Below are 13,364 nucleotides of genomic sequence, written 5' to 3' on the forward strand. Positions count from 1 at the left end.
AGAGGTTGAAGAGCCTACCATTCTTCTTCTGATATAAAAAAGACAAAGCTGAATTTATAGCCTAAACTAAGCCATAATAATTGAGGGAGAGCTCTGTTGGTCAGGCAGAGTCCTCCCTGATCGGAGCAGAGCGCTGATCTTATATAACATTTGGGGGAAACACGAAGTTCAAGAATCGCAAGACTTTCAGAGGCCTTGAGGGTTGGTACCATCTGTAGAAGTGTAGTTATGTGGGTAAGGTTGGTAATTGGCATTCAGGGGGCACCTGTTGGAATGCATCTATTTCTGTGTGTCTGACTTCAAGAGGTGAGGGTTCACTGATTGGCAGGCTGGGAAAAGCCTCCCCAAGTTATCTAACTCCTACAGAATTTATCCCTTTAGACTCTTCATAAGAAGATAAAGTTATTTTAAGGTACCAGAGAGTCAATCTTGAAATAGTCTAAGCAAGAACCCCACAGAACAGTTCCTTTGTCCTGAATTCCTCATAGGACAAAAGATCCCAATTACTGTGCAGGAGAGATGATCAACCTTATTGGGTTGTAAATACACCATTCTTGAGTGTTGTCATGACATTGACCGTTACTGGCCAAGAATATGTTTATCTTCTTCATCCAGAGCAAGGACATTTTTCTCCACTTGTGTTTTGTCCTCAAAGAGTATCATTATTGATAAAGTCAGTGTAACCTTATGTCATTTTTTTAGGTTGGCTATACTAAACCTTAGCTTGGGAGAAGTGAATTATAGCATTAGATTGGTGATCATTTCTAGTAAAACCTATATTTAGAACAGCCTGTTTAGAGTGATGAATTTGCTGAAGTGTTTCTATAGTACTTTTATAATGGTCTGCTGTATACTAGGTTCTATTGTGGGCCTGTACTTTCATCTGAAGCTACCAAAACACAGACAAAATATCAACCAATGGTTTTTAAGACACCAGACATTGTGCAACAAAGAACAGTACTCCCTGAAAGGGAACAAATGAGGTGAACCCTACTATCACCCCGCCTTCTAGCCTTCAGACAGTTCATGCACCTGGTCCTGAGTTAAGGAGCCAGAGTCCAGGGAGACCAGGACTGCTAGAGTTCCAGGACCGAATACCGGAGAGGAGAGTGCTACAGAGGGAGAATTTCAGAGATGTCCCGAAAGCCCTCTTGAGTATTAGCTGAGCACATGAATGTGAGGAAACCACCTAAAGCTGGAGAAAGAATCATCCAAAAGGGTTTAACAGTGGTCAGCGCACACACACACACACACACACACACACACACACACACACAAAATACCAGCTTCCATCAGCCAGCATGAGAAACATCATGATTTGCAGGGCATTGGGTGGAGAACACTAAAGAATACTTGTCTCAGAAGTAGAGAATCGGTAGCCCTACAGCGAACACTGCTCTAGTCCTACCCAGCGAATCTGAAACGCAAGACCCCAAATGATCTATTCCAAGTAACTGCATTCCAAAACAGCTTAAGGATATTTAGAGGAATACAAAAATATATGGCACCCATCAAGGTAAAAATCACAATTTGTGGTACCAATCCAAAGCAGCAGGAAAATTTAACCCAGATTAACAGATGTTAAAAGTGACAGTGGGCCGCCTGGGTGGCTCAGCCTGTCGAGCGTTCAACTTCATCTCAGGTCATGATCTCACCGTTCATCAGTTCCAGCCCTCCGTCGGGGTCTGCTGACATCTCAGAGCCTGGAGCCTGCTTCGGATTCTGTGTCTCCCTCTGTCTCTGCCCTCGTTCTCTCTCTCTCTCTCTCTCTCTCTCTCTCTCTCTCTCATAAACATTAAAAAAAAAATGACAAGGACATGAAAACCGTTACCATAACTATATGTTCAAAGAGTATTAAAACAATGGATGGTAATAGAAAAATTGAAAAGAATTCATAATTATTAACTAGTAGAAAACTGATGGTTTCCTTTAGCAGTAGAGACTGACTACATGTAGGAACATTGGATTTAAAGGGGATTTCAATACAAGATCTGAAGATGTTTTGATTTTTTGATGACTGCAGTTGTTCTAAAGCAAGGAGACTGAGCTGTGGCTCCTGAATTAAGGGATAAGCAATGGTTCTATTAATTGTGCTGTGTTGTTAACACCCATAGAGCATGACCTAACCTTTTCTTGTGAGTACAAAAAGTGATTTGTGAAAATCCAGGAAGAACCCATCTGGACTGTGACTTTGGTCCAGGTAAACTGTCTATGGAGTCATTTGCCCTTGGGGATCCTGACACTATAGCTGTTTGTTTTGGTCAGCTTTATTAAGGTATAATTGACAAAACTGTAAGTTATTGAGGGTGAGCATCATAATGATTTGATACACATTGTGAAATTATTCCATCTGTCACCTCACATACTTAATTTTTGATGAGGACATTTCATTTTTATTCTCAGCAAATATCAATTATATAATACAGTGTTAACTCTAATCATCATATTATACATTCGATCCTCAAACCTTACTCATCCTGTAATTGTAAGTATCCTTTAACAACTTCTATTTCCCCAACCCTTCAGTCATGGCCAACCACTTTTCTGCTCCCTGCTTCTAAGAGTTTGATTGTTTAAGATTCCACATATAAGTGTCTTTGGTGATTTTTTGAATTTTTTTTAAGAGTTTATTTTTAATCTCTGCACCCAACATGGGGTTCGAATCTACAACCCCAAGAGTCACACGCTGTACCAACTGAGCCAGCCAGGTGCTCCAATTCTTTGAGGTATTTCTGGAGACTACCATAAATATCCTAATGTCATAGCAGCTTTAATCTGATCACGTGTATGGGCTACAGCATATTTTATCTGGAAGTAGATCCTACCTATTAAATCTCTGTGTCCTGAAAAAAAAGGACTGTTTCTCTGACAGTGATCCCAAAGAATCAGATACAGGTTGAGACTTAGGAAAGGACTCACAATTGTTCCAAGTTCTCATTTTTCAGAGTGGTTTTAGTAAACAAAAGCAAAGTTCATTGCCTCTCAAACTTCTGCAATTACTATACATTTTCAGTTTTACCTTTTATTACCATCTTTTGTCATAAAGTCATTTATAAGATAATACTCACTCTCTCACACTAGAAGTCATTTTGCTTATCTGTTTGCTTCTTAGACAACTGTAAAATTTGGGTCTGAAGGATCTGATGTTCAGAGTAGTAGGATTAATTGTAGGTAACGGTAATATCAAGTATTGTTCTGTTCCACTTGGGAGTTTAGAGGGAAGACATGGACTTGTGGAGTAATGTCTCCCCCAGGGTGGCATCATTGGACTTCAGATGGTTGTCCTTCAGCTTCTTAGCCAGCACTGGGCAATTATTAGCTCAGTGATCTTTTTGCTTGCAATTTCTCTAGTTTCTTTACCAAAGACTTCCAGTTATTAACAGAAGATATTGAGCCTTGTTTTTATCTCAGGATCAGTTGTTTTAGATAGACAGCCAGAGCCTGTTTACTTTCTAAGGCTCTCTAGAGACATCTAGCTACAGATTACTGGTTTTCCAAAATAGCTTGTTTTTCTTATTAAAGTCCCTAGTTTTTCAATTGTTCCAATTGTTTTTCTTATTAAAGTCCCTAGTTTAGATAATGAGCCCATGAACAAAAAGAAGACAAGGCCCTTACTTCAGCTGTTGGGTCTGCCCCAGGATACCATTTGAAAGAAGAGCAAAATATTTAAGAAATTGGACTTTTTGATGGTATTTGGCATCTCTCTTCTCAAGAGCATTTATTCTGGGCTCTTATCTCGTGATCAATCTCATTTCATTGGGCAAGATGGCTTTATGTTCACACTGGTCTACATCATCATATGTTCTCCACCTTGGACTTCTTTGGGCAATAGGGATTCTACACCATTTGTTAATGCAAGCCTTTTTATAAATGGTCAGAAACAACGTACAATATATAGAAGACTAGAACAGACTGAAATATTTTCTGCTTACCAATCCAGCAGAGATTTCTTAGAGCTCTAATAAATCCAGGATTGAGTCTCCTTGGATGGGCTGATCACATGCCCACCCTCAATTAATCACTATCACTTAAGAGAGAGATTATATACTAATTGGCTAGGCCTAGATGTGCCCATCTCTGAAACAGAATAGTTCCCCAAAGGAAATCTCAGTGATGTTCTTAGAAGAACGGGGAAACAGAAGTAAGTCAAATCAAAACCGTAAATGTCTATCACAACAATCTTAAGATTGTAAGCAGAGAAAATACACCAACACGGTCACTACTGAACTTCATTAACACAGAGCTCTGAGTAGCTGCTAGATTCCTTTCATATTGACACTCCTTTTCCTCCAAAGCATTTATAGGAGACACAAGCTATCAGGTTCTTCCCGAGCTTTTAAAACGGATTCTTTAATAACCTATATAGAGACTTTGAGGCAGCTGCTTAGTCACCTACCTCCTAATGTTTCCTTCACAAGCAATATGAAACAAGAAAGGAAAGGTGAATTCTACATAAAACCACACTCAGCGTAACTTGAAGTCAGACAATGTCAAATCTTTAAAAATAACTAAGTAAAATGAGAAAAATCACCAGATCCCAGTGTGTGTTGTCTCACACTTCTGCCCCACCTCACTAGAAGGTTTGTAACAGACAAAGGCAAACGGAGATGGAAAAAGGAAGCTAGTGAAAGGGTCTCAGTTTCACCGGACACTGTTACCACAAGGACTACATGTATCCTAAACCTGGAAATACTAAAAAAAAAAAAAAAAAAAAAAAAATCCAGTCAGATCAGAGTATGAACTACAGGAAAGGAACTTCTAAATACACATGGTTTAAAGGTGCAGGCATGATTTAAAGGGGCACTGTTCAAAATGTGGATCTGCTAGGGGAACAAAAAAGGTAAAGAGGAAAAGACCTTATTGGAAATTGGACTGTTAAGGGGAAAAGAAATTGAAGTTTTAGGACCAATAAGAAAAAGAGAAGCACAAGATTGAAGGACTCATAACCCTCCCCACAACACAAAAACCTCCCCACCAAATCACAACACCCTAGAAAAAGCACCTGGACTTTGCTATACTGACCAGTGAGGGCTCAGTAAACTAGAAATATTGCACAACCCAATAGCACAAATGTGAATAAGAGGAAAGTTAAGTCTATACAGAGTACTGCAGAAAGTCGGGAATAAAATTACATCTCAACTGAGGAAAATTTCTCCCAATAAACCCTTATGAAGGAAAAGAAACTTCAATATGTTTCAAGTTTGAAGACAAACTTTTCAGGATATGAGAACCACTGTGAAACAAATTTAAAAACTAAGGACATAAATGGACAAAAATCAGAGAAATGAAGAGTGTTGTTTGCACTTAGAACAGTGGAAGAAAAAGACAAAATTATCTCAGAAACGAAGAATAAGTTACAAGATGCCCAAGGGAGAACCAATTCAGATCAAAGTAAGAGACACTGAAGAAAGGCAGGAAAACAAGGAAATGAAAATGGCATTAAGGACTAAAAAAGTCTGGGGCACCATGGTGGCTCAGTCATTAGAGTGTCTGACTCTTGATTTTGGCTCAAGTCATGATGTCACGGTTTGTGGGATCAAGCCCTGCATTGGGCTCCACACTGATAGCATGGAACCTGCTTAGGATTCTCTCCCTGTCCCTCTCCCGTTCTGTCTCAAAATAAACTTGAACAAAATAATAAAAGTAAAAAAGTTCAGAGAAAAGGTAACAGAATGGAATACGGGCAAAGGAATAGTATTTGTGTTAATTGGAGCCCTTATGGAAGAAAAAAGGGTAGATCAGAAGTAATATTTAGAACTACAACCCATAAACACTTTCCAAAAATAGAAAAAAGTGTATCTGAATCTACATATTGAAATAATTCACCAGGAAGCTGGAAAAAAAAAAAATCAACTTCAAGACACATTCTAATAAAACTATAGATTTCAAAGAAAGTATTCTCAAAGTGTACAGGCAAAAAGATCAAATAACTTACAAAGGCAAAAGAAACTGGCCTCACATTTATAAACCAACACACTAAGCAAGGCAACAATGGAGCAGTGTGGTTGGCAGAATTCTAAAATAGGGCCCAAGATGTCCCACCTTCACGTAGACATAACTGCATCATCTCTTGGGCTTTAAAAATGATGGAGTTCACTCGTGATTAGATTATAGGTCACAGTTGACTTGAAGGAAATTATCCTGTAGAGCTGACCTAATCAGATAAATCCTTTAAGAGCCATTTTCTGCCAACTGGTTGCAGAAGGGGAAGTCTGCGATTTGAAGCACAAGAAGACTTTTTGTGCCCCTGCTGGCTAGAAGAATAAGGCTGCGTAGCAAGAAATGCAGGTGCATCTACAAGCTGAGCGCCAGCCCTGGCTGGAAGCCAGCAGAAAAATGGAGACTTCAGTCCCAAGACTGCCAAGAACTGATTTCTGCTAACAACCAGAATAAGCTTCAAAGTAGTTCTTTCCCCAGACCTCCATAAAGGAGCACAGTGCTGCCAACAGCTTGGTGTCAGCCTGCGAAATCCTGAGATTCTAGCCCCGCCCTGGATTCCTAACCCACAGAAACTGTTAGGTAAGTTTGTATTTTTTTTTTAAATTTTCTAATTTTTCATTTTTTAAAGTAAGCTCTACACCAATGTGGAGCTTGAACTCACAACCCCAAGATCAAGAGTTGCGCACTCCACCAACTGAGCCCAAGTTTGCATTATTTTAAGCCCCTAAGTGTGTGCTAGCAGCAATAACAAAAAATTAGCACAATTGGCATTTTTTAAAAACTCAAAGAATGTGTGTGAACCAAGGATTCTATATTCAGTTTTCAACTATCAAAACTACAGAAACTTGGATTTGAAGCCAGGCTACCATTGCCAGAGGGTGGGCCAGCCCCTCCCTGTTCCAGGGCCCCTCCCACCTAGTTGTGTAACCATCCCCACCCCCCTCTCCAAGGCCCCCCACCTGGGAATGGGGAGGTTCACCCAAAAAGATAAGTAGAATAAATAAAACTACAGAAAAATGGTTATAAACATATAAGAACTTAGAGAATTCTGCATCCATTAGGCCTTCTTGACGAATTTACAAGAGCAGAGATCAGCCAACTTTTTGTGTAAGGATGAGACAGTAAAGGTTAGAGGCTTTGAGGGTCAAAAAGAGTTTATGTCCCATATTATTGGGTTTTTTTTAATGTTTATTTACTATTTTTTTTTTAACATTTATTCATTTTTGAGAGAGTGCAAGCAGAGGAGGGGCAGAAAGAGGGAGATACAGAATCTGAAGCAGGCTCCAGCTCTGAGCTGTCGGCACAGAGCCAGACGTGGGGCTCAAACTCACAAACTGAGATCATGACCCTAGCCGAAGTCCAAGGCTTAACTGAATGAGCCACTCAGGTGCCCCAGTGTTTATTCACTTTTGAGAGAGAGAGAGAGCAAGTGGGGGGGGGGGGAAGGGCATAGAAGGGGACGGGATTTGAAGCGGGATCTGCGTTGACAGCAGACAGCCCAATGTGGGGCTTGAATTCTCAAAACTCTCAAGATTATAACTCAAGCCAAAGTCAGAAGCTTAACCAACTGAGCCACAGGTGCCCATGTTGTTGTTGTTGTTGTTTTTAACAATCCTTTAAAGTGGTATGGAGGTGGGGGCGGGGATTCTTTGCTCATAAGCCACACCAAACCAGATTAGGAGCCAGATTTGGCCTTCAGGCCTTATCTTCATAACCCCTGTGTTAGAGAAGAAGCTTCATCCAACTAAGTAGTAATTGAAAATTTCAGGCAAAGGATTGATGGGGTGAAGTTTTAAAAATATATAATTATGTATAGCAATGTATAAGGCAAAGGTCAAGATAAGAGTGGAAAACTGATGTACAAATGTCACATATTATGATAAAGTAGATACAAAAATGACAGAGAGTGGGGGGCACCTGGGTGGCTCAGTGGGTTAAGCACCCAGCTCTTGGTTTCAGCTCAGTTCCTGATCTCACGGTTCGTGAGTTAGAGCTCCACATCGGGCTCTGTGCTGACAGTACAGAGTCTGCTTGGGATTCTCTCTCTCTCTCTCTCTCTCAATACATAAATAAATAAATAAATAAATAAATAAATAAATAAATAAACAAACCTTTAAAAAAATTAAAAAAAAAATTTTTTTTAACGACAGAAAGGAAAGGGAAATACAAAAGTAGAATACAGTTGCTGTATGGGCCACAGGAGGGCATTAAAGGATAATGGAATCTTGATAAACCAGATGGTCAATGGTTAAATAAGTAAACAGGACTAAGCGCTTTAAAAAAAAAAAAGTACAGGTGAGGGGCGCCTAGGTGGCTCAGTCGGTTAAGCGTCTGACTTCGGCTCAAGTCATGATCTCACGGTTCGTGGGTTCGAGCCCAGCATCGGGCTCTGTGCTGACAGCTTGGAGCCTGGAGCCTGCTTCGAATTCTGTGTCTCCCTCTCTTTCTGTTCCTCCCCCACTTATGCTCTGTCTCTCTCTCTCTCTCCTTCAAAAATAAATAAAAAACATTAATAAAAAAATTTTAAAAAAAAGTACAGGTGAGGGAGGTGGTGCAAGATGGTAACGTACAAAGATCCTGAACTCATCTCTTCCCGAGGTCACACGGAATCTACAGCTACAAATGGAACAATTTCTTCTGAAAAAGACCTGAAAACTAGCTGAGCAACTTCTTATCAAGCAAATGAGGAGAAACCACGATGAAGAGGGTAGGAGTCTGAGACCCAGTCTCACCATAAGCCTCACCCGTGACACAGTGACCCATAATCCGGAGAGAACTTACAAGCTTGGAACTTCTCCCTGAGAAGCAAAGGCTTCATACCCCAAGTTTTAAGACCTGTACCCAAGAGATGAGCCCCCCAAACCTGGCTTTGAAATCCAGTGGGGCTCACGTCCATGAGATCCAAAGGGCTATAGCAAAAGGAGAAAAGGCTTTTAAGGGGCACGCATGAACTCACCACAGGGCCCAGCAGAGAAGCCCAGATTTTATGTGAGATTGAATAGCTAATCCTAAAGAATGGGCAGGAGAGGCAGGGGGTCCTGGGATACTCTGTGGGGACAGATGCGGGCCAGCACCATTTTCACACCTCTCTGCCTTGCTAAGGCTGGCAGTCCTTTCCCCCTCCCCCACTCTGCATGCGCTAGCTTAACTTTCTTCCTCTGCCACACTCCAGAGCACCCATGGGACTGTAACATTCAGAGAGACACTTCTTGGCCAAATGCCTTCCAGAGCACTGCTCAGATGGCAGGCTGAAACACCCCCACCCTTTCTAAGATGCCTACTTGTCCAGGAGCTTTCTTTTCAGCTTGAATATTTCTTGTAAGGCTCGTTTGAGGTGATGAACTGCTTTGGCCTTTTTGTTTGCTTGTCGTTAACTCTTTAGTTTGCCTGCTGAAGGGCAGGCTGCTGGTCTGGCATGTTTCTAGGGGCCTGTGGAAGTGGTCTCAGGGAATAGAGCTAGTGGTTGCAGTCTTGGCACTCTCCCTCTGCTTCACTTCGGCCTGCTGGGATCTCCTAAAGAGGAGTTTATACCCTTGTATTACAACCACATCTTTGTGACTCCTGCCTGGGGGACCTGGCTGTACTGAACAGCAGGGTTTATACTTGTGGTCCCACACAACTATATACATTTGCGGTACTTTAAAATGCACTGCCTGAGGATCTGACTTCCAATCAGCCTGTATATATAGGTGCTGACTGAGATAACACCCCCTTTGGGACACTGACAGTAGGGGCACACCTTCAACCACTGGGAGCTATTAAGCACAAACAGGCTGCTGGAATAAGCACAAAGGTCTGAGAGATAAGAGTTACAGCAAGGATGAACAATAAGGTTCATCTCCTACGTGAGACCACTCCTTCAACATTGAGAGAGGTGGCTGTTACATCTACTGCATAGAAACCAACACAGAGAGTGAAGCAAAATGAGGAAATAAAGAAATATGTTCCAAATGAACAAGATGAAACCTCAGGGAAAAAATATAATAAAACAGATAACTAACCTGATAAAGAGTTCAAAGTAATGATCATACAGGTGCTCACCACGGAGCGCCTGGGTGCTCAGTCTGTTAAGTGTCCAACTTCGGCTCAGGTCATGATCTTATACCTCGTGAGTTTGAGCCCTGCACTGGGCTCTGTGCTGACAGCTTGGAGCCTGGAGCCTGCTTCGGATTCTGTCTTCCTCTCTCTCTGACCCTCCCCCGCTCACATTCTGTCTCTCTCTCTCTCTCTCTCTCTCTCTCAAAAATAAACACTAAAAAAATTAAAAACAAAAAAGATGTTCACCAAAACTGGAAAAATGAACAGTCAGAACTTCAAAACAGAGAAAAATGTAAGAAAATACCAAATAGAAGCCACGGAGCAAAAGAATATAGTAACTACTGACAAACACAGTAAAGGGGTTGAATGGCAGACCACTTGAGCAGAAGAAAGGATTAGTTAACTCTAAGTCAGGGCAATATAACTACCCCATCAGAGCAACAAAGAGGAAAAACAATGAAAAAAAGTAAAAATAGCTTTAAGGAACTTAGGGACAACATTAAGCATACTAATATTCACATTATTCAGATCCCAGAAGGAGAAGAAAGAGAGAAAGTGGCAGGAAACATTTGGACAAATAAAGCTGAAAAGTTCCCTAACCTGAGGAAGAAGACCAGACATTTAGACCCAGAAGATCCGAGAGTTCCAAATAAGATGAACCCAAAGAGACCTACCTGAGACACGTAATTAAAATTTCAAAAGTTAAAGGGGAGAATTTTAAAAGCAAGAGAAAAACAACTTGTTACATACAAGGGAAGCCCCATAAAACTATCAGATCTTTTTTCAATGTTTTTATTTATTTTTGAGAGGGAGACAGAGCACCCGCAGGGGAGGGGCAGAGAGAAAGGGAGACACAGAATCCAAAGCAGGTTCCAGGCTCTGAGCTGTCAGCACAGAGCCCAATGTGGGGCTTGTTCCCATGAACTGCAAGATCATGTCATGTCCTGAGCTGAAGTCAGATGCTTCACTGACTGAGCCACCTAGACACCCCAAAACTCAGATTTTTTTGGAAGAAATTTTGCAGGCCCGAAGGGGGTGCCACAGTATATTCAAAGTGCTAGAAGAAGAAAAAAAGCAATTCCAATCTACCTGGCGAAGTTAATCAGAATAGAAGGAACGATAAAGAGTTTTACAGACAAAAGCTAAAGGAGTTCACCACCAAATTAGTCTTACAAGAAATGTCAGACTACTTTAAGTTGAAAAAATAAGGAGTGCTAATTATTAACAAGAAAACATATGAAAATGTAACTCATACTGTTAAAGTTAGATATATAGTAAAGGTAGTGGATTAATCACTTATAAAGCTAATACAAAGATAAAAAGAAAAAATAGTAAAAATAACTAAAATGACAATAGTTGATGGATACAAGGATAAAAACATGTAAAATGTGACATCAAAACCATAAAATGTAGCGGGGGGGGGGGATGGATAAAAACAGATTTAGAATGTGTTACAATTAATCAACTTAAAATAGACTATTATATGTATAAGCCTCATTGTAACCACAAAACAACATCAGGTAGATACATAAAAGATAATGGGAAAAAGGAATCTAAGCATCCCACCCAAGCAAATCATCAAACCACAAAGGAAGAGACCAAGAGAAGAAAAAGAACAAAAAAGAACTACAAAAAACCAGAACACTGCCAAAAAAACAAAAACAAAAACAAAACAAACAAAAACAAAAAACAACTACAAAAAAGCCAGAAAACAAAAATGTAAATAAGGCCAACAGTACCTACCAATACTTACTTTCAATGTAAATGGACTAAATTCTCCAAGAAGAAAAAAAAAAAAAAGTGGTTGAATTTAAAAAACAAACAAGACCCATCTATATGCTCCCTACAAGATAATCACTTCAGCTGTAAGAATACGCAAAGTGAGGGGATGAACAAAGACACTCCATGTAAATGGAAACCAGAAGAAAGCTGGGGTAGCTATATGGATATTAGACAAAATAGACTTTAAAACAAAGACTGTGTTAAGAGACAAAGCATTGTAAAATAAGGGGTCAAGCTCACTAAAAAGGATATAATGAGGAAGTATTTATGCATCTAAATATAGGAGCATTAAATATATATAGCAAATATGAAGAGACCAAAAGGAAGAAATTGGCAATACAAAAATAGTAGGGGATTTTAGTATCCCACTTACATCAGTGGAGATCAGAAAATCAGTAAGGCGGGGCGCCTGGGTGGCGCAGTCGGTTAAGCGTCCGACTTCAGCCAGGTCAGGATCTCGCGGTCCCTGAGTTCGAGCCCCGCGTCAGGCTCTGGGCTGATCGCTCGGAGCCTGGAGCCTGTTCTGTGTCTCCCTCTCTCTCTGCCCCTCCCCCGTTCATGCTCTCTCTCTCTCTCTCTCCCAAAAATAAATAAACGTTGAAAAAAAAAATTAAAAAAAAAAATAAAAAAAAGAAAATCAGTAAGGAAATACTGGCCTCAAATAACACATTAGGGGGCACCTGGGTGGCTCAGTCGGTTAAGCGGCCGACTTCAGCCAGGTCAGGATCTCGCGGTCCCTGAGTTCGAGCCCCGCGTCAGGCTCTGGGCTGATCGCTCGGAGCCTGGAGCCTGTTCTGTGTCTCCCTCTCTCTCTGCCCCTCCCCCGTTCATGCTCTCTCTCTCTCTCTCTCCCAAAAATAAATAAACGTTGAAAAAAAAAAATTAAAAAAAAAAAATAAAAAAAAGAAAATCAGTAAGGAAATACTGGCCTCAAATAACACATTAGGGGGCACCTGGGTGGCTCAGTCGGTTAAGCGGCCGACTTCGGCTCAGGTCATGATCTCGTGGCCCGTGAGTTCGAGCCCCGCGTCAGGCTCTGTGCTGACAGCTTGGAGCCTGGAGCCTGGAGCCTGTTTCAGATTGTGTCTCCCTCTCTCTCTGGCCCTCCCCCGTTCATGCTCTGTCTCTGTCTCAAAAAATAAATAAACGTTAAAAAAAAATTAAAAAAAACACATTAGACCAAATGGACTTGATATTTATAGAACATTCCATCCAAAAGCAACAGAATATACATTTTTCTGAAGTACACATGGAATATTCTCCAGGATAGGTCACATGTTAGTCCACAAAACAGGTCTTTATTTATTTAAGAGGACTGACACGATATCAGGCATCTTTTCCACCAAATGGTAGGACACTAGAAGTCATTACAAGAAGGAAACTGGAAAATTCACAAATATGTGGAAGTTAGCAAACATGCTACAGAACCACCAAGGAGTCAAAAAAGAAATCAACAGAAATAAAATACCTTGGGACAAATGAAAATGGAAATAGCACACCAAAATTTATGGGATGCAGCAAAAATTTCTAAAAAGGAAGTTCATAATAAATGACTACCTCAAGAAACAAGAAAAATCTCAAAACAACCTAACATCACACCTCAA

Source organism: Lynx canadensis, chromosome C1 (assembly GCF_007474595.2).
Source record: "Lynx canadensis isolate LIC74 chromosome C1, mLynCan4.pri.v2, whole genome shotgun sequence".
Taxonomy (NCBI): domain Eukaryota; kingdom Metazoa; phylum Chordata; class Mammalia; order Carnivora; family Felidae; genus Lynx; species Lynx canadensis.